Here is a 24,233-nt window from a genome sequence, read left to right on the forward strand (position 1 = left end):
ACAACACTGAATCTATCCCCCTTAACTAACCATTATTCTAACCCTAACCTGCAAACACTTGCACATTTACACCAATTGCTATAACACAGCTTTTTCATTCAGACGTTGATTTTCCTGCACATCCCCATTTATTTTATGACGGACTGTTACACTTTGTCCAGTGCAGAAAGTTACAGAGTCTATGGAGAAGAAAAGCATAAATATTCATTAGCACATAGCTGATCTGCAGAGGAGTGAGGCTCTTCAATAGAGGAGATGGTTATAATAGTTACTGTACTAACCACCCCAAAGAGTGCAAGACAAAAGAAGCTGATACAATTGAAACCTTCCCTATTGTCTTTGAAAAGTATACTGCCTATGATAATTGTGTTTGGTTTAGCTGGTCTAAAATCTTGACAGCTTAACGTTCAGGGGGAAGTATTCAAAGCATATATCACTATGGAAATTACTGATTATGAGCAATGAAAATCCAAAAAAATAAAAATAAAGAGGTGCTAGGGCTACTGCTTTTTTTTTTTAAAACATACGATTAAGTGTCATAAAATAGTCCAACACAAATGTCTGATCTATATCAAATTTTCATTCGTAGTTAGTCCTAAAAGTAAATAACAAGGGTAAAATGATAAATTCAAAAAGGCACTTATAAGTAATTTAAATAAATAAGCTTTTCGGAGTGATTTTAAAAACATTGATTAATTGTGTCTGCTAACTTGATAGATTGCTAGCTAATAAACATATTTTTAAAACTGAGCATCATAAGTCTGAATATGTCTCTGAAAATGCCAAAACTGTCAGTAATTGAAATATCATATTTTAAACATCAAAAGATGGACACATTTCAAATATTGCATAGCTAGTACTAGGAACTCTGTAGCTAACAAAAATGTAATGTCTAACCACCATGATGATAATTAAAATGTAAATGTTCAACCTACCAAAAATATGATTTTTAACCCACATATTGACAATGGAAATATAGAAATGAAATATTAATCAATTGCTAGATAGTAGAATCAGCATATTGACTCTGCATTACTATTAAATTAGCCAAAGGTGTGGCATTGGTGAGTGGAAAAGCTATTACTCGATGAGATCTTGAGTACACTTATTAAGTAGTCGCATGTGTGTAGACACAAAACAGACAGCAAGAGGAAGGTGGCAGTAGTATGTGGTTATAGAGACCATAAGGAGTATCCTGTAACACATTTAAACATTGAAACTGTTGGGTAAAAGTGCTACATCCTATAGCTTTGATAACTAATTTAATATACATTGTCAGAATTGGTCAAGACCTCTTTCAGTTCAACAAACATGAACATGGGTGCAGGTCACTGTCAGATTCTCAGTAACCTGCGGTTACCACTGGTAAGAAGTGGAAAGGAGCAGTAGGAGTGGTCTGACAGCTTTATTGAATTATCACTGACTTAGGCAAACATACATTTATATAAATGCAGTCTGACATATTTGTAATACACAGCCCAAATAAAGAAAAACTGATAAGTGTAGAAACTTCAAACTTAAATCTGATTTTGCCTGGAAAGGCTAGAAGAACCAATGTCTAATCAAAAACCTGTCCTTGAGTCTTACCAGAAACCCTCAGTTATTAAGCTAGTGAACTAGGTCAGTGCAGGAACTGAAAGGGAAGACCCCTTAGTGCACAGTATGGATTCTTAGTAGAAAAGTCTGAACACTAAAGGAGGGAAAAATATCTGTGCAGAGACAGAAAGGTAGTGAAGCATAGCAATGAATTCATTAACAGAAGAAAGGAAACTAAAACAAGTCCTGTACCTCTCGGTAATGTCAAATCAGGCAGCTAGTCAAACACAAGGCTCTTCGCATCAGGTATTAGAAGAAGAGAAAGTAGCAAAGCTGATAAACTCAAAAGCAGAGGAGAGTCACTGCCCTGAGCTACCTTTTGTAGAAGAAGGAATAGAAGAAGAAACATCTACAACAATATAATATTTATATGGTGAAGAGGCTGTACCCTTTAACTGAAGTGTGTGTGTGTGTGTGTGTGTGTGTGTGTGTGTGTGTGTGTGTGTGTGTGTGTGTGTGTGTGTGTGTGTGTGTGTGTGTGTGTGTGTGTGTGTGTGTGTGTGTGTGTGTGTGTGTGTGTGTGTGTATAGACAATATATCACTGTAGTAAATATCTTTAATAGCACAGATTATTGTACCTGGAGAAGTGTTCTTGAAAGGATGGCCCATAGTGCATAATATTGGAAATATTTGCCTCTCACATAGAAGGATTTTCACACCACTAGTGGAGATGCTTGATGGATCCAAAACAAAAATAAAGCTGCAGAAATACCTGGAGAATGCCTGAAAGCCTTCTAAATCTGTTGAGGGAGTACTAAGACTCTAACTATGGATTTACAAATGGAGTGCTGAGAGCTGAACTATGGATTAAAACAAGGACTGCCATGAGCCTAACTGTGGATTCACACATGGAGTGACAGGAGTCTAAGGATATCTACACAGAGTGCAAGGATCATCCCTATGGGTTTTTATTTGCAGATGCAAGGTGGCTTGATCAGGGCTGCAATACCAAGCCTGTGAATTTTAAGTAGTATTTTGTTTCATTGACAGTCTTTAAAATGAAATAACAAATGTAGAACTGAACCATAAGTAACCAGACATATGTTAATCAGTAGTGCTCTTTTGAGATGAAAATGAACTTTAGTTCGGCTTTTTTACTAAAAATAAAATGTACTAAAACAAAAGGCACTGCCTCCACAGTAGTAGACTTCCAATGCAACATTAAAAAGATAACACAGAAAAGCCACACAAACTACAAACACAACAAAAAGACCTAGACAAACCAGGTTTAATTCCTTAAACCTCCTTGAATAGAGACCCATGGGATATTTGCAAATGACCCTTAAGGGCATTCAAGTGTTCCATCTACAATGCTTCTGAATGCCAATGACTTTTTATGTCTTCATTGATGCATTCAGGTTAATAAAACCCAACCCCCATTAGTTGTAGATATGACAATGACATGTTTTGTCCTTTATACAGGCTCATCAGAACAGCATAACTTGATAGGTTAACCATTCTCAGAAAACATCCAGCTTATAAAAAGCCTGATTACCATAACATTAGGTTGACTTCAAAATAACACAATAGGTAAAAAGGTCATACAGAAATGCTACATAGACAGCAGCAACAACAAAAAGGACCCACACAAATCATAGCCTCCACTGTGTAATACATAAATCCTCTTTGAATGGAAGCCCCTACACTTACTACAGTATGCTCCAAAGGAGTAATCAGTCAGTTTTTATTTTATTTTTTTTTAAATAAAGGGACTCATACCTTTTATGGTATTACTCCAAAACTTTGCTCCTTGTGAAACATGAACTTCTTATGTAAAGGAACATTACTGATTATAATAAATATTAAATAATAGGATTATAAAGATCAAAGTTGTCTCAGAAAATACATACTAACATCACTTTATTTATTTTGTCAACTTTATATATAAATAATATCTCAGAAAATGCATACTAACATCAGTTTATTTATTTTGTCAACTTTCTGTATGAATAATACCAATACATAAAAACTATTCATACTTTTAGGTGTTATCAATACCTTAATGCTTATATGAACTGCTACTACTAATTCTCACTCTAAGAAATTGAGAGTGATACAGTGGCACTTTTTTCTCTTCCTAATGAAGCCTTTAATTACTCCTATATGTCTATAAGTCTGTCACTTAAATTATTTTCAAATATGAATTCCATATCTGTACCATACAGGTATCTCTTACTGTCATACCTAAGGTTTGTGCTTATGTCTTTTCTTGGCTGGCTTATAATGCCTGCAATGGCATGGCATGACACATTTTCAGGATTCTGAGTCCACAAGAGCTACATATATCTCTTTATTATGACCTGGTGTATGTGTTTTTGTTCAAGTACTCATTTCATAATATCTTAAACACTTTGGCTGCACACGCAATCTTTATTTTACTCAGTAAACCGCACCATATATATTTAACTAACTATTTTCTTGTTTCATCCATGTTATTAGTTCCTACTCTGATATGGTATTATGTTTTTCTTAAATCTCAACATGCTTGTTTCAACACAGTATAAAGTGGTCATACAAAAATGTGAATCCTGACCTCTCTCAGTCTTAATATATTCCAGGGAGTATAGATTTTATTTTTCTGGTCTTTGTACAATAATCTTCACATTCTCATGATTTATTTGTGTATTGTCATTGCCTTCTATTTTGCATTGCATGACTGTAATCAGTTTAGTGCAGAGAAACAGAGGACAATGTCTTAACCTCGGTTAAACTAACATTGCAGCAAAACCCTATATTTATTGTAAACTGATCAGTATGTATTCAGGCTCAGAAAATGGGTTTCAGTCTGTGCAGCTGAATAGTACGCATTCTTTAATTTGTAAACCAAAGCCTTTCTAAGGAAATGATAAGGTTAGCACTCATCAGCTAGAGTGCTAGGCTTGTGTGTTAGCATTTGACCTGGAAAAGATGCATTTTTTTGAACCTAGCAAAAATTTGTTTTTTTTCCATACTCCATATTTGAATGGTTTATTGTATACTCCCTGGTTCATTCATGCAACACACTGCTGCAGAACACTACTGTATGAGTTAGTTTAACTTTCCACACTTCAGCCACCCTATTCTTGCTGCTGTTATTATTTTTATATTTCTATTACCCTGTTCCCGTTACTGTTATATTGTGATGCCCATGGCTGCAGTTACTATTTCTGGGTGAATTTAACATAAATAACTTTCCGCTACTACTGAGTCCACTTCACTTAATAATCACTATCAGATCACATTGTGAAGGCCTGCCACTTAAGCCACCAACAGTCTGTGTTGTCTACTGTAGAGGAAGAAATAGGAGAAGAAACACCTATACCTGTGTTCATATGTGAACAGCCTCTGTACCTTACATCACTGCAATAAAAGGTGTTCCTGACTTGATAGATTTGCAGTTTAATCTTTCATCATGTGGACCACTGTTTGATTGCTTTAGCTTCCATTTGCTTATTAAGTGATATTGAACAAGTCAGTTATCCAGGCAGTGCTCCTGGGTCACCCCTGAAAATGGGCTTGTGCCATTTTTTTACCTGTTAATAACAAATGAATAAAAAAATAAAATTTCAGTAACCATCATATTTATATGTTCACATTCTCTAGCCGAACATGTCAATATCCAGAGCACAAACCTGTTTTTTCCCCAAGTTTACTTTTAAACTTTACAGTAAGTATTAATACCTTGTATTGTGCTGTGAAGTAGTTGTAATATTGTGGTACAAAATAGTTGTAAACAGTGACAGTTCTATGGCACAGGGAAAAGCCCTGACTATACACTAGATGACCTAACTTTGATTAGTGGCTCTGGTTCTGAAGGAGGTGGTATTAGGGAGGTGAAATTTGAGTAGTTAATGCCGGCTGTCCCATCTCAGGGTATGTTGGTCACTGGTGTATAAGGATGCCTATGACTGCATCATTTGCATATTGTAGACTGTAGCATTGAAAGCGAGGTCAGCATGCATGGAAGCATATACATCCTGCTTCCACAAGTGTTGCATAGCAGTCACAGCTAGAGCAAGGATATGGGAAAGTTATAAAGTTCCTTGGTCCCTACTGTAGACAATGACATCATTTCTGGTGCTTGACTGTCACCCTCACTGAGAACAAATAGGCCACAGGATTCCCATCTATCAAAGAATGAAATGATAAGGTAGGGAGCCAAGGATGAGCTTGGCAGTCAGTGTGGAGTCTAAGCAGGAAAACAAATAGCTGTAGGTCGACAAAACACATTTAGGGATTGCAGAAGCACAGAGGACTGAGGGCAGAGTAGTCATTGGTCAGTGGAGTTAGACAGCTAGAAGTAGAAAGAAACATTGATTTGTAATGCTGTCTACTGTTGTGTCTAAGAACAGTAGGCAGCATCATGTAATAACCCCCCCCCCACACACACACACACACACGCACACACACCAAGTAGTACTCAGCACCATTGCAGTAAATACAGAAGGGTATATGGGTATCACAGGATAGTGTGTGTCAGTGGCAGGAGAAAAAGGGCAGAAGGAAGAATGGAACATACAGGACATTACTAGAAATGTAATTAACATAAAGTGAGATCAATGATCTAGCAGAAAACAGATATGGAAAGACAGACTAAACAGTAGCCTAGGGGGTGGAACATTTGTGGCAAGATGTTTAGTGAAAATACTTGAGGATGAAGAACGTAGCTAGGCTTTGGTAAATAAAACTGAAAATGAGGCACAGAGAAGGCTGCAATTTAAGTTGTAGAAGTCTGGGCTAAGGTAGATAAAGAGCTCTGGATGTGGGTAGCAGTTTGATTCATGGATCTCTGAGTTAGAGTATGGGGAAGGTCTTCAGGAAATATTATGTTAGGTAACTACAGTGATAAATCCAGCCAAGGTGCAAATAAACTGAGCGTGGTGACTACCACAGTTTAAAAGTTTATTTCGATCCACATAAAACAAACATGAACCAATTCACAGCCAAAATACATAAAACATGAACGCCTTCAAAACTATGCCAAGCGTTTTCGTCTTATTAGGATAGACTTCATCAGATGACCAGTGTAAATCAAATGCACCTAATATTTATATTTATATAAAATCAGTTAATTAATCATCATTGGTGATTTTGAATGGGATGGTAGATGCCCATAGGTTCTTAATTAACTGATTTTATATAAATATTAGGTGCATTTGATTTACACTTGTCATCTGACGAAGTCTATCCTAATAAGACGAAAATGCTTGGCATGGTTTTGAAGGAGTTCATGTTTTATGTGTTTTGGCTGTGAATTGGTTCGTGTTCGTTTTTATGTGGATCAAAATAAACTTTTAAACTGTGGTAGTCACCACGCTCCATTTATTTGCACCTTGGCTGGATTTATTGTTTTTTCTGTGCTGTTCCACATATTCTTTGGTTATAACTACAGTGATAGGTTGGCTACTCTGTCAAGAAAATTAAGTGAGGGAGAGGAGTTGAAGGGACAGCAGGACTAGAAGTGTGGGGTGGGCAGAAAAAGACAAAGGGAACAAGCCAGGGACAGTAGGATCTAAGCAGAGGCACTTAGAGGCATGTGGACAGGTGGAGTGATGGATCGGATGACACTAAAGGTATGGAAGGTAACAGATGATGGGCGTGAAGTAAGGAACAAAGTGAATGGGAGCAGCCAGGAAAGACAACAAGAGAAGAAACACGCCAAGGGACAGAGGCAGACAGTGGTGAAACGTGAGAAGGAGAAGAAGAGAAAGATGCAGTATGCAGGAGGGGAACAACAGAAGCAAATGAGAGAAATGGAAGTAATAAGACAATTATACAGAAAGGTAGCAACAGAAAGAGTCAGGCAGTACAAGTGGTCTTGAAGAAAAATGGTAAGCAGATACATTGAGGAGGTGTTGGGGTGGTACTACCAGTGACTAAAAGACTGGCGGTGGAAGAAAAATGACAGAGCAGAAATTGAAGCAGTACAGAAGACATAGTATTGGCATTCGGGGTGAGTGTTGATTATTGCAGAGCATCTCCAAGAACATTAGGAGTTTTGGTAAGGGTGACAACAGTGACCATGTTACAGTGAAAGCAGTCTACTGATTTAGTGAGATAGGACGAGCTGCTCAAGATGGGTAATAACAGGATGGTTGAATGCATGTCGTGATGTATGTAGGTGCCAAAGACCTATCAGAGGAGACAGTGTAAGTGATACAGTCATACATGCATGCATAGGATGGCAGAAGCTTTTGAATATATTATTCTCAGAAGTAATATCTGTGCCAGCAGTTAACATATTGAGGAAGGAAGTGATTTTACACTATACAGATTAGCTGCAATGGTGTTAAAAGACAAAGGTCTTGATACTAGTAGGAGAATAGGGGAGGCCTGGCAAAAGGACCAGCTTTATGTTAGAGACATGCCATGTGAGCAAGAATAAACAGCGGTGCTAAAAGATGAACTGGAAGGCTACTTCTCCATGATCAACCCTTTAAACTAAGACAGAAGGGACTGTCATTGAAGCAGAACAGAAGGAGAGAAATTGTCAGTGACATGAGATATAAAACAGGCAAGGAACAAATCAAAGGACCAAACAGAGATGACTGCACATGCTTATGAACTATTACTGTGCAATGAAAGGTGTTTGTGGAGGAAGATTTGGGAGGTGTAAGGAGAACATTGCTAGTGTCACAAAACCATAGGCTAGTAACAGGTGAGGTGTGCTATGAAAGTGTCTTGGTAAAGGTTTTGGTGAATGGTGGAGGGTGTTGGAGGAAGAGTGGTGACCTATACAGGAGAGCTTGGAATGCAGAGATGGAAAACCACCCTATTAAGTGGGTGAAGAACTGACATTATTGTTCTATTGTTTTACAGCTTAGTGTTTTCTGTCTCTTGTTTGACAAAGATCAGAACCTAGAGTAAGTACCTCTGAAAGAAAGGTAGATGGACTCTCAAGGCATATATCTGCTTCTAGATATGTCAAGGGAGATAGACAAAAGACTGGAGGAGAGAATAAAGGAGTAGGATAAAGGGGGTTATAATCATGTGAATTTAGATCTGCAAGGATCAGAGCTGCTAATTCCAAACTCCAGAATGCTGTGGTATTGGGAAGTGACCGAGGTTTTAGACCATGATATTCAACTAGCTGATGTGGAATTGTATTCAAAAGGACAGAATTCCTGACATGGTCCTACCAATGCACTTGGGACAGGGGATGTCCAGGGAAAGGCGCTGTTGGCCAACTGTGATCATATCAGTGAGATATTTAAAGTTGAGCGGAAGTTTTAGAAACCAAAGACAGCAATGATGCTGTGGAATTAAGGGGGTGGATCATACTGAGTTGGGGACAGAGTTAGGGTAGGAATAGAAAATTGAGGGGTGAAGGTAGGATGGGAATGAGTCATATTTGTGGCACTCAAGACTACTGACAAGGGTTTGAAGAAGAGACAAAAAAAAAGAGAAGCTAGTTAGTGAGGTTACATAGGGAGGTGATGCTAGTGATTACGGTAAATGAGTAAACATGCAAGAGGTAGACATTAGGGGATGGAGAGATGAAGAAGACATCATACAAAGAGGAAGGCAGAAGGGTTAAAAAGGAGTTGGCTGAAGGATTTGAAAAGGCGAACAATAGCCTGAGAGGACTGCAACACGAACAAAAGAAGGACAGAGGTTTCTAGGCTCAGTATGGGTAGAAGGGAGATTGCAAAAAACAGGGAGAAAAGCATATGTACTAAATAATATACCAACTTCAGCGTTCATTAGGGTACTAAATAATATACCACTTCAGCGTTCATTAGGGTACTAAATAATATACCACTTCAGTGTTCATTAGGGTACTAAATAATATACCACTTCAGTGTTCATTAGGGTACTAAACAATATGCCACTTCAGTGTTTATTAGGCTACTAAATAATATACCACTTCAGCGTTCATTAGGGTACTAAATAATATACCACTTCAGCATTCATTATTGTACTAAATAATATGCCACTTCAGTGTTCATTAGAGTACTAAATAATATACCACTTCAGTGTTCATTAGGGTACTAAATAATATGCCACTTCAGCGTTCATTAGGGTACTAAATAATATACCACTTCAGTGTTCATTAGGGTACTAAATAATATACCACTTCAGCGTTCATTAGGGTACTAAATAATATACCACTTCAGCGTTCATTAGGGTACTAAATAATATACCACTTCAGTGTTCATTAGGGTACTAAATAATATACCACTTCAGTGTTCATTAGGGTACTAAATAATATACCACTTCAGCGTTCATTAGGGTACTAAATAATATACCACTTCAGCATTCATACTAAATAATATACCACTTCAGTGTTCATTAGGGTACTAAATAATATACCACTTCAGTGTTCATTAGGGTACTAAATAATATACCACTTCAGCGTTCATTAGGGTACTAAATAATATACCACTTCAGCGTTCATTAGGGTACTAAATAATATACCACTTCAGTGTTCATTAGGGTACTAAATAATATACCACTTCAGCATTCATTAGGGTACTAAATAATATACACTTCAGCGTTCATTAGGGTACTAAATAATATAAAACTTCAGTGTTCATTAGGGTACTAAATAATATACCACTTCAGTGTTCATTAGGGTACTAAATAATATACCACTTCAGTGTTCATCAGGGAAATCAGAAGGGAGAGCACTTTGCTGCAAGAGGGCTAGGGCAGAAATCAGGGATCAGTTGATAGACAATGGAAGATAGATATAGGAGATGTAGAACGAAATGACCATCTTAAGGCAGAAGGAGATGTAGAAGGAAATGACCATCTTAAGACAGAATAAGGTACGAGAACCAGATGGATTGAATTTCAGACTCATCAGGAACTCACTAGCTGTAATAGTAGATCCTTTGATGATTATCATCAGCAAATCATTGATCAGTATAAAAGTACCTGAGAATTAGAAAACAGGCAGAATGTTATTGTTGTACAATAAGGAATCAGGAAACGCTGGGAAACTACAGACCTTTTTACCTAAACCAGTGGATGGAAAAGTCATGTAGAGAATCCTTAGAGAAAAGTTGTCACTTTCATTCAGGACAGCAGTCACTAGAAAAACAACTAATACATCAGGCAGATTTTCCATCTCTTTCAACTTTCTAGTTTAAAAGCCCGCATTTGCGCATGTTTCCCACTTTTTCTGTAACTAGTCTAGTCTAGATACAGATTTGCTGTATCCAGGACTGTTTGCAAGCTTCTGAGCAGTGCCAAAGTCTGCTCTTCAATTTTTCCCTTAAATCTGCTAGTTCTCTCCTCTCCTGCATTTTTACTAGCTCATTAGTGTAGCACTTTACCAGACTTCTTGTTGTAATTACTGTAGCACACAAAAGTTCTACCAGCACTAAAGATTCTACAAGGAAACAGCTCCAGTACTTATTATTAATGCCCACCCCTACAGGCATTTCTAAAGGTCACTTCCCTGTGCTTTCTAGTATTAACCTGGTGAACTTGGGCATCCTGAGGCAATGTGGCAACTCCTTCATGTACACTGGCAACCCTCTCCTCTTACCTCCCAACACTCAGACTTGCGAGAGATGCAATTATATATACAAATTGAAAGCCATGCACTCTTCAGACAAGACTGGAATAGCTGGTCAAGAGGAGAAGGTCAACACTTGCACCACACCACATGGAACACATAGCCCTCCAGAACACACACCAGCACTGCCTTCACATAAAAATACAAACCACACACCCACCTTCGCGGAGGCTCTCAATAAAAATCTACCCAAACAACAGAGACTTTCAAGGCAGAAATGCACTCAACCACCACAACACAACACTAATCATGAGACACATAACTCTCCTAAACAGTGTGCCACTCAACCAAAGCCCCTAAGGCAAAACAGTATGCCCAACACACTAGTCATAGGTGACTCAGTAGTGAGGCACACTGATGTCCCACTCACTAGGTTGAATAACAAGAAAGTAACAGTCAGCTGCCTGTCAGGTGCCAGGATCCACCATATAATGCATGCACTTAGGTCCGTCAACAACACGTACAAATATAACTATCTTTGTACATGTGGGCATGAATGACCTGAGATGTACTTCCCTGGACTACATGAAAAGAGACATGGAGGAGCTCTCGGATTATGTAGCCCAGGCGGGTATGACCCTAGTCCTGAGCAGCATCCTCCCATCACCCAGAATGATACCACAGTACAAGCAGAAAATGATTGATTTCAGCAACTGGCTAAGTTTCTGGTGTCATTCTAAGGGAATTCAGTATTTGTCTGCCTGGGATGACATGATTGACAGAACTCGATGTTTTGTCAGAGATGGCCTGCATCTGCCACCCCTGGGATTCCGGATGCTGACCAAGGCTCTTGCCACCCCTATAGTGCCTTTTTAGGTGGTGTTACAAAGACCAAATTACCACTATAACAGATACAAACAAATGCAATCCGAGGGTCATGCTGCTCAATGCTATAAGTCTAAATCACAAAATGCACTCGCTCGAAGCACTCCTTAAAATGGAGAACATTGACAGTTGTGCTGTAACAGAAACCTGGTTCAAAGCATCAGAAGGCACCCCTGCACTACCAGGCTATAACTCATTCCACACCTTTTGGCCCTAGAACTTGGACCGAAGCTCTAAAGGCAGTGGTGTTTCCATTTACATAAAGGATGTGCACACCTCCAGACTGGTAGCCCAACATAATGCATCAGAGAGACTTCCGGTGCAGCTAACATTGCATAAGACAGAAATTTAGGTCATAGCCTGCTATAGGTCCCCAACCATGTCCCAAGACTCACACTCCACGTTCTTAATATTAGAGTCCAACTTAACCCTCTCATACTGGGTGACATCAACTACCCCTCCATTAAGTGGGAAAACTTCTCATGTACCAATACACTTACCCAATGTTTCTTGGAATTCATCAGTTCCAATGCCCTGCACCAGCTCATTCTTATCCCCACTTGAGGTAGCAACATCCTTGACCTGGTCATTACTAACTTGGGTGACCACTGCTCTATACCAATAGTCAACTCCTCCCTGGTTAGATCCGACCACAAACTAATCATCTTGGAAATCCATATCCCTCCCACCCTCTCCACAAAGTTAACCACCATGAAAAACTTCTCCAAAGCTAACTTTGGGCTTCTAAAAACAGTGGTGGCTAACTTCATGGCACCCATGCAAATGGAGAATAGTTGCATGTCCGCCTAATCATACACCAATGCACTGTACGAACATTTACACAAATGCATGGATCTCACCATACCCAATAGAACCAAGACACTCTCCTACAAAATAAAGGAAGCCAATCTGGTGGTCCCCTGCCATGAGCAAACTCTACAACAGAAGGAGGAAACTGATGTGCAATAAGGTAAAGTTCCAAGATGGGAAAAACTCCATTATCAGCCTCAACAAAAAGTTGAGATCCCTCATCATATCCTCTAAAGCTAGCTATGAAAACAGAATTGCAGCAGATAGTAAAGACAATCACAAGGCCTTCTATAGTTATGTAAAGAACCTCCACGGCAATACCCAGATTTGCTCTGAGCTACTGCACAATGATACCTTCTATACTGAGCTAACAGATATTGCCAATATATTGGCTGACAGATTCAGTGCCAATTTTACCCCTCTCTCCCCCCCAAAGGATCATTCACAATACCAGCAGATTGCCAGGCACCTAGTATTACTGCTGCACAGATTAAAACAGCACTGTCCAAGGCCAAGAATACAGCTTCTGTAGGACCTGTCAATATCCCTGGCTGTGTTCTACATGAACTGCAGAGTGAACTGGCACCTCACCTGTGTGCCCTGTTCAATCACAGCCTCACCTCAGGCTTTGTCCCTACCAAATGGTGCACTGCTACAGGCATCCCTCTCCATAAAGGAGGAGTAACTACAGACCCTAGGAACTATCATTCCATTAGCCTGACAAGTCTGATATGCAAAGCTATAGAATGCATCATCATGGTCCTAATAAACAAGGATGTAGGGAATCTTAAAACTCTGGATCCCACACATTTTGGTTTTGTGAAGGGTAGATCATGCCTGCTCAACATGGTTGACTTCTTTGAGTCAGTCACCAGAGCTGTGGATGAAGGCAAGGTGGATCATACAGCCTACCTTGATCTGGCCAAGACCTTTGATACCATTCCCCACTCAGGAATCATAGAAAAACTCACTAAGCTAGGCATCAACCCCTATATCACTAGGTGGGTTGCAAACTGGCTCACAGATAGAACCCACAATGTGAAAGTACCTGACTCCAAGTCAGACTGCTGACCAGTCACCAGTGGAGTCCCACAGGGTTTGGGCCTGGGTCCTCTCCTGTTTGGTATCTAGTTCTCTAAAGTCCAGGACAACTTGAAAGGACTCTGGCTGACAAAGTTCTCAGAAGATTGCAAGTTGGGAGCTATTATTAACTCCCCAAGTGATGTTGACATCCTGCAGAAAGGCCTCACTGAGACCAACAACTGGTGTCAGAACCATGGCTTTAAGCTGAATGCCAAACAATGTGTCATCATCCCCTTTGAGAAAAACCCAGTTCCCATGAATTACCACATTGATGGTAGTCCACTGAACACAGAAGGCGTTATAAGAGATCTGGGAACACAAGGTGACAGCAACCTCTCTTTTGACCACCACATCACCACTATGGTCAGAAACCCATGTGGCACATCTCATTACTAAGGGTTTGGCCTCCAGGAAGAAAGAGGTCATTGTCTCCCTCTACTCTTCCCTCATTAGGCCAATCATGGAGTATAATGCCCCATTTGGCATGTACCGCATTAGACACCTGCAACAACTGGAGTAGTACCTCACAAAGAGGATCCTAGTCCTTAAACACTTGTCCTATATGGACAGACTCAAAAAACTTCAACTATTCTCTGTCTCATATCACCTACTTAGAGGCGATTTCTGCTTGACTTACAAAGCCATGTCTGACCCAGCTCTGTTAGAAATGCTACATCTAAAGAAATCCCAATCCCTCCACACCACACGCTCCAGAGACCTCAACTTCATTGCCACAATCAACAGAACATGCTGGAGGGACAGGTTCAGAGATTGCCCATGCTATGGAATAGACTTCCCATATATGTCAAACAGAGATAAATCTTGATGAGTGGATGGGAAATAGAGAATTCACCTCGGGGATCACTCCAGTGGCTCTACTTGACAGAGGCACTGGGAACTAAGGTCAGGTGGCATGATGCCACAGTAATCCTCTGGGCTAGGGCTGTAAAGGCTCCAGGGCCATTAGCCTAATACACACCTATGAACCTATGAACATGATCATGGCTAGAAGCAGCTGTCAGTTAAACCTGATTTAGTTTTTCAACAGGTATGCAGAACTTGACAAGGGAATCTCAGCAACATTGTTCACCAGAACTTTAGAAAGACATTTGATATGGTTCCCCATAGGTGGCTGACAAGGAAACTACAGGAGATGGGGTCAGAACTGAGACCAAGAAGATGAAGGCAGGAGACTGAGTCATGGTGAAAACGACAATACCAGAAATAAGGAAAGTGACTAGTAGAGAACAGCAGAGTTGGTCATTTATCCAGTACATTTCAGTGTTTAAATTTCAGACATATGTCAAAGATTGAGTAACAATAAAGGATGGGACAATAATCTAAAAAAGGATTTAGAAAAGCTGGGCAGAGGGATGGAATTTGTCATTCACTGTGGATAAAAGCAGAAATTAGTGCACTTGGGTACAATATCCCTGGCATGAAATACTAGCTGCTAAAATAGAACTGATGGTTCAGAGCTACAGGATAACTAGATGATAACACACACCAGGTATCCTGTTCTCTGATTCTGACACTAACCTTTCATACCTCTCAATGTTAGTTTCAGACATATATCAAAGATTGGGTAATCTGTCAGTAAACCATGCAGGATAACTAGAGGATAACTCACCATGTATCCTCTTCGCTGATGCTAACACTAATCTTTCATACTTCTCAATGTTAGTTTCAGACATATATCAAAGATTGGGTAATCTGTCAGTAAACCATACAGGATAACTAGAGGATAACTCACCATATATCCTCTTCGCTGATTCTGACACTAACCTTTCATACTTCTCAATGTTAGTTTCAGACATATATCAAAGATTGGGTAATCTGTCAGTAAACCATGCAGGATAACTAGAGGATAACTCACCATGTATACTCTTCGCTGATGCTAACACTAACCTTTCATACTTCTCAATGTTGGTTTCAGACATATATCAAAGATTGGGTAATCTGTCAGTAAACCATACAGGATAACTAGAGGATAACTCACCATGTATCCTCTTCGCTGATTCTGACACTAACCTTTCATACTTCTCAATGTTAGTTTCAGACATATATCAAAGATTGGGTAATCTGTCAGTAAACCATACAGGATAACTAGAGGATAACTCACCATGTATCCTCTTCGCTGATTCTGACACTAACCTTTCATACTTCTCAATGTTAGTTTCAGACATATATCAAAGATTGGGTAATCTGTCAGTAAACCATGCAGGATAACTAGAGGATAACTCACCATGTATCCTCTTCTCTGATTCTGACACTAATCTTTCATACTTCTCAATGTTAGTTTCAGACATATATCAAAGATTGGGTAATCTGTCAGTAAATCATACAGGATAACTAGAGGATAACTCACCATGTATCCTCTTCTCTGATGCTAACACTAATCTTTCATACTTCTCAATGTTAGTTTCAGACATATATCAAAGATTGGGTAATCTGTCAGTAAACCATGCAGGATAACTAGAGGATAACTCACCATGTATCCTCTTCGCTGATTCTGACACTAATCTTTCATACTTCTCAATGTTGGTTTCAGACATATATCAAAGATTGGGAAATCTGTCAGTAAACCATGCAGGATAACTAGAGGATAACTCACCATGTATCCTCTTCTCTGATTCTGACACTAACCTTTCATACTTCTCAGTGTTAGTTTCAGACATATATCAAAGATTGGGAAATCTGTCAGTAAACCATACAGGATAACTAGAGGATAACTCACCATGTATCCTCTTCGCTGATGCTAACACTAACCTTTCATACTTCTCAATGTTAGTTTCAGACATATATCAAAGATTGGGAAATCTGTCAGTAAACCATGCAGGATAACTAGAGGATAACTCACCATGTATCCTCTTCTCTGATGCTAACACTAATCTTTCATAATTAAAACCAATAATCTGACAAAAAGAACTCCACACAAGCAATGTGGACCTACTGAAGCCACCACCAAAGCAACACACAGCACCTTACAAAAATAAAAAAACTTTAATGAACAAAGTTAAGCACTTTTGTCTCCAAACTCAGTACTTCATCAGAAATAAAAATTCATAGTACAAAGTGCTTTTATAATAGCAAGCGAGCGATGCAGTGGTACAGTGGTTAGCATTGTCACCTCACAGCAAGAGGTTATCTGGTATGATTCTTTCTGGGGTGCCTTCTGTGTGAGTCTGCATTCACGTGGGTTTCCTTTGGGTGTTTCGGTTTCCTCACACATTCCAAAGAAATGCATCTGGAATGTTTCTCCCAGGGCCTCTTCTTTAAATGGGCTCTGTCCCAGGCAGACTTTCCTGGTATACAAATGTTAAATAAAAATAAATAAAATCACATGTAAAAAATCCAGCCAGTCACTAACACTATCCCATCTCATTTGCACAACAGGACACAAAAAAGTTAATTTATAATGATATACCGATTATGTCTCATAACATTTACAAGAAAGGAAAAGTAATAAAATATATAACAAATCAGATAAAACAAACCTCATTAATTTATAGAATATAATAAAGGTACCAGCACAGTGACTGAATATCATAAGATATACCGATTATGTCTCATAACATTTACAAGAAAGGAAAAGTAATAAAATATATAACAAATCAGATAAAACAAACCTCATTAATTTATAGAATATAATAAAGGTACCAGCACAGTGACTGAATATCATAAGATCTAAGTTTTAACACACTAGCAATGGAAACCATCTCATTTAGCCCTGGATAATTGTAACCATTTAATTTAATTGGCCAAGTCAAATACATATATTTTAGTAAATCTCTCCATGAGCCTTTTCAATCTTGTCCAACCCAAAGAAAAGAAAATAATGTGGGGGATGGTTTTGAACATGTTTAAATAGGATATTGTTCTTGTTGTTGTTTAATATCGTACATATGCTCATATGTGTTTCATTAAATTTCATCTCAGATTTTCCGACATAGAAACAAAAACATTGCTGACACTTAGCTAAATAAACTAAGCCTATAGAATTATATATATATATATATATATATATATATATATATATATATATATATATATATATATATATATATATATATATATATATATATATCTACAATGAAAAGTAGTTTTAATAATTGACTCTGTAACCAAAATAAACTCACATTGTGAACAAAGTCCATATTTAAAAGTACCCCACATTTTGCCAAAAAAAGGTGATTAAAATGTTCAGCATTTTCAAGAAAATTCTTGAAAATTTTTCTTTTTCTAAAAACAACATGTGGTTTATGTCCTACCTTTTCAATAATATTCCATAACAAGAAAACATTGTCCAATTTCTTTCCAAGATATTCCTAATTTCATAGGAATCACTATAAGATTTCATTATAGTGTTGGTATCATTAGTCGATCTGCTTTCATTGTTCCTTAATAATGGATAGTAAATTCCTTAATTCTTTTTTGACACCATGTCATTACGAAACTCGGATACCAAATCTTGAGGATATCCTCTCATTAAGAGCATGTTCAACAATTTATCACACTCTAACAAGAACAAATGAGATTTGGACACCAGCCTAGCTAAACACACAAACTGACCTTTCACAATCCCCTTCTTCTGATGTAAAGAATGACAACTAGAATAAAATAAAATTGAATTTGAATAAGTGGGCTTCCAACAAACATTAGAGACAAGTCTCCCTAAATTGCTATCTTTAAAGACTTGAACATATAAATGGTTAATACAATCCACACCTACTGTGTAGGTAAATTTCAAAAAGGAGGTAGTAGAATTAATATAATTAATAAAGTCAACAATTTTACTACAGGGTTCTTTCCAAATAATAAAGATGTCATCCAAACAATGTGTGTATATTAACCATGAATATTGCAGGTCATTTCTCAAAATAAACTTCTTTCCCCACTGAATCATTATTATGTCGGCAAAATCCAGGGCACAAAGTGGCCCTCATCGCAATACCTTTCAATTGCAAAAAACATTCCCTTCAAATAAAATATAATTATTTCTAGGACTAACTCAATCAATAAAATAAAGATATTAATCTCACAAGATATGAAGGGAGTCAATTCTATTAAGAACTCTTGAAACCACTCATGAATGAGGTCATGGAAAATAACATTAAGTAAATCAATGACATCAATAGTAGCAAAACTGGAGATGCTTTTGAGCTTTTTAAACTCATTGTAAAAGCTAATGGTTCTATCAAAGTTTTGGTATTAGAATTATGATGCCGTTCTACTTTACTGTTAGACTCTTTAATAATCGCCAGCTCCTGAAATCCTCTCCTCTCCTCAGAAATGTAGGCATACAGTAGGGTAAAAGGTTGATTTTTTTACCCATACTGTTGCACAGGGCTACATTAGATTGATTCTTCCTAGTAGTAGACAAGACCTCTTTATTGTATGTTTTGAGGGTTTTGGTAGGGTCTTTTCTATTACTACCATTGGTATGTTCAATAGCCCTTTCTCTTTTTTGAGGTCCTAAACTTCTGGTTGTCAGTCTAACTACAGCTGTTTCTGCTCTTCCCTTTCCTTTAAGAGAGCTGTATGATATATTTGCTCAGAACATCTTTTATTTGTTTGCTTAACCCTGTAGTTCACTATATTCATTCTTTCTGCAACCTGAAAGGGTCCTTACCATTTAGTTAAAATGCACTTTCAACCAAAGGTACTAAAACTAATAATAGGTCTCTGACCTAAAACTCTCAACTTCTGGTATTTCTATTACACACTCCCAGTTGAACAGCTTGTGCCCCCTCTGAGTGCTCATGTAGTATTGCCATAATTGTTTTTAATCTGTCCTGGAAGGGGGCATAATGTTCCATTACAGTCTTAAAAAAGTGATGCCTCCTCTTCTTATGTCTTCTTAGAAATATCTACTAATCTTCTCTTGTATCTCCCATAGAGTAGTTCAAATGGACGGAATCTTGTAGACATTGGGGAATCACCTGGATGGCAAAAAGAAGATACAGCAACAACCAGCCCTAATTTTTGCCATCTTCTTCTTTCACTTTTCTTAACATGAATGTTAATGTCCTAATAAATTGTTCTAGCAGGTCCTCATTCTGAGGTTGGTGCACAGCCGTACTAAATAGCTTCACTCTGAAGCTTTAGCAGAGCTGGTGTTTCTTTGACATAAAAGGGGTCATTAGTCTGTGAGAATTTCCTCTGGTATTCCTACTCAGGATAACAGAAAAGAACAATTATTTTGCTATGGCCTTAGAATTAGACTTTTGATGAGGGATTGCATCAGGGTATTTGGTAGCATAAGTATGACCAAGATGTTCCATTATTCACTACTGGACTTAATTTGGGATCCAATAATGTCTATGGGAATCCTTCCAAAAGGTGTATCTGTTATGGGCATGGGTATTAATGTTTTTCTAAAGCCAAGGTTTGAGGATGTTTTTTGACATTTCCAACAGAGTCCACAAATGTTTTCTATCACCTGCCATTTACCCAGCTAGTGTAACATGGCTAGAATTCTTGCTTTAGTTTTGTCCATATCCAGGTGCTTCCCAGAACATTACTGTGTGCCCGTTTCATATCTCTTTCTCTAAAGGTTTTAGGTGCCACTTGCCAGTGTACTACTTTTTCTCTGTCCTTATTTGTTTGTATTAAAACTCATTTGGGAGTTCAAAGATGGTTTAAAATGGGGAAGAAATATAGTTGTTTCTTTTCCGACTATTCTGGATATATTTTCTCTGGCTTTGCTCAGAGTCTCATCTTCCCACTGATCCTTATTAAATTCAGGTGACTTACTTGTAAGTCAGTGAGCTTAGGATGTTCTTCTCTTATGGCCTCTCTGGAGGTTGAAGTCTCTGCCTCTCCTCCTGCCCAACTGAGACAGGAATCTCAGTAGCTCATTTTTCCCCCAAGATTTTTTCTTTCAGCATGTCATGATATCTGAGTTCTAGGAAATAACATTCTTCCATTCTTTTATATATATGTATTTTTTTGTTGCCTAGCTTTGTAGAGACTACTTAAGTCTCAGTTTTCCATTTCTTCAGGAATCTATCTGTCCCTACACTCTCAACTGGGCTCTAGTGGAGTACATAGCTTGTTCACTAACTATTTCCTTCTCCTACTGTTATGTATTTTGTTTGCTGTTGCTTTCTGGCTCCAATGTCTTCCTGTTCCTTCACTTAATGTTTGAAGGGGCCATAAGGTCTTCCTCTCCTTGTATACTCATCCTTCCTCATGTTACATTGCAGCATTTTAACATCGTCCCTAAACAATTCCCACCTTCTGGCTTACTAAAGGGCACAACTTTTGTTTTCCCCTTAAGCTGAGGACTTGGCATGGAGTCTATGTTAAATCATCGAATGCTTAAAAAAGTGAACAATGATTTATCTAACCCATGTAAGTGAAAGCTTACAATCTCGAATGCTTAGAACAGTAATTTTTTTCCAAGGGAAAAAACATCGCTGTTCCACAAAGCAAAAAAAAAAAAAAACATTTTTAATCATTACATAAAGTGGGGGACTTTGCCCCTCAGACCCCACACCCCCCTACTTAAATATACCAACTCCAAGATCGCACTACAGTCATGAAAATGGCAAAGTAATGGAAGCAGCCAAGCGATTTCTTTCCCAGGGAAATAATTTGCTTATATGCCGTTTAGCTATTTTGCCTTTTCATGCTTTCAAGTTCGAAGATGCATTTGAAAGAATGCATCTTTGCTCATTTAATAGGAACCCTTGGTATGTTGGGTACACATTCACCTTCCTACTGCCTTCAATGCTATTTTAAATGAGAGAAGTATTTCCCAATAATCATATTATATGTAAGGTAAGGTACTACAACACAGATGTACTTTCTTTACAAATTCTGTCCGAATTTTTATCTGACTGATGGGGTATCTATTTTAGCTCCATGAATGTATATAATCTCAACACTGGGTATTGAATTAATTAAGTTGTAGCAGGGTAAAAAATAAGGTTTCTACTAACCTGGCAGTAGACCTGTAACATTCAAAAGGTTCCATTTCATTTGTATTTCTATCAAAGGTCTTATCCTTTACATCAGTCTTATTTCACTGCTATTATTATTATTATTATTATTATTATTATTATTATTATTATTATTATTATTATTATTGAATTTTGTGGTATGTTCCCATCTTTCATGGTGAGGCTCAGTAGAGCAGTAAGAGGTTCTCTAGTTCACTTCTCAACTAGGCTGTCTTTTGTGAAAAATCTGAGTGAACTCCCAATCTTTGCATGCATTTTCTCTGAATGCTCTTGGCTCCTTCCACATTCTAAAGACATGCAGTAGATGTATTGGACCCTCTGAACTGGCCATAGATATGAATGTGCATGTGTATGTTTGGAAAAGAAGAACAACTGTGGCAGGGTTAGCCACCTAGCAGTGTGAGCATTGGCTCTAGATGATTGTTACAGTTAAAGTTTCACCCCCAACCCCAAGTGCAAAAAAGGGATTGTGGATTGCCCTTTCTTACACATGTAAAACACAAAATATTACTGAATGCCTGCTTGACTCACTCCTGTATAACACATTACCCTTTTCACAAGTATAAGAAAACTCTCTGCTTCACTGAATACAGTGACATCTTAATAATAGTAGGTAATGACTTTTTAAGTCTATCAAGTACTAACATGTCAGACATAGTTTCATTACTGTTAGTATGTTCAACATAAAAAGAAACAATATGTTTCAGTTTAGACAGTTGTGATCTTACCATTTTACTTTAAATAATCCACTCAAATGTGAGTTCTTAAACCTCTGCAGTAATCCCTGCTCAGGTAGGTAGACACTGTCTCTCCTTCTTGTAATCATAATAATTGATGCCCTTCATATCCATTAAGACACAGAGGGGATAACCTGTGAGCTGAGCAATTAGTACTCAGACTGAATTGGCCTGGACTAACCATTAATTCAAACAACACTGTATATGCCTTCAAGTCTTCCTCTTGAGTTAGTAGCTTCAGATGAGGTTATATCTTGAGGTGTAGTGATTGACTTAGCTTCCATTATCATGATCTCAATGTAATTATGCATGCCATTTGGTCTTGATAAATGTGCAAAAGCAACCTTTAAAACAGAAAACCTGCAGCACCAAGAAAACGTCAGTTTGGGACAAGAATGTGATATAAAAAAACTTGAGCAAGAGGGAGTGTATAGATATTTGGGAACTGACAAAGAATCAACAATAAAATTTGAACAAATGAGACTAAAGCTCAGTAAGGAATATTTTAGAAGGCTTAAATTAATACTAAACACAGCATTGACATCTAGGAACAAAGTTCTAGCTATAAACCAATTTGCTCTTCCTGTCCTAACTTACAGTTTTGGAGTGATTGACTGGCCCCAAAAGGTGTTGGATAGTTTGGACAAGAATATAGGCACCGGCAGCTGTTGAAGACTGGGATGGAGAGTTAGAGGGGCACTTAGTGATCTAAAAAAGGGGTCTATATCACATTATCGAATGATAAAAAGAGCGAATGCTCTTTCATTGATCTGATAATGTCAAAAGGAGAAAAAAGCAAAGTCATGGAACATCGATTTTTTCCCAGGGAAAAAATCGATGGGCCGTCTTTGGGACTTTGCCACTTTCTCTACTATGGTGCAATCTTGGAGTTGGTATATTTAAGTAGGGGGTGGGGGGCATAGCCCCCCAAATTGGGAGGTGTGGTGGGAGAAGCCCCTCACTTCATTTTGTGTTTAAATTTTTTTTTTTTTTGCAGAGCAGCGAATTTGGGAAAAAAACGTTGTTGTTCCGTTTGTTCGCTTTATTTTGATATTATCGGTTGGATGAAAGAGCGTTTGCTCTTTTCATTGTGCGATAATATGATATAGATGCTAAAAAAGAACAATTTTTTTTAAAAACTATTTACTACCACAACATAGGTTCACTTAGAATACATTTTAAGCTTAGCCAATTTTCCTTTTGGTGCTTGAATTAACATTTCCTGATTGGTCTTACCTATCCCATGGCTGATAATTGTACATTAGCCCTAGTGAGAATAACTGTAATCATACCATAGATAATTTGAGGGGACCCGTGTAAGGGATGCAGCATTTAGAAACTGCTTCTATCCATTAGTGACATGAGTGGCAATCTTGGAGTACATTTTCTATTACCCATCCTTAGGTCCAAGTTGCATTTGAATATAGACAGAGATGAGCTTTGTTTTAGTTGAATGGATAGTCTAACCCCCTGCCACTCCAACAGCCCCCTCCCCAGCCACTCCAGTTTTCCATTACTTGCCCATTTCTCCTCAGTTACCAAAAACACTGTTCAAACCTGTCAGTGTGCGTACCATTTTCTTATTTAATTCTACAATGATTACAGAAATTGAAATTAAATAGCACGAACACTGAGCCATTTTCTAAACAAACAAATAAAAGATTACAGTCTTGCAATGAAAACAGACTTAGCCTGAGCAGTAAACTTCTC

This window comes from Protopterus annectens, chromosome 11.part0, assembly GCF_019279795.1.
Source record: "Protopterus annectens isolate FY-2018-M chromosome 11.part0, PAN1.0, whole genome shotgun sequence".
NCBI classification, from domain to species: domain Eukaryota; kingdom Metazoa; phylum Chordata; order Ceratodontiformes; family Protopteridae; genus Protopterus; species Protopterus annectens.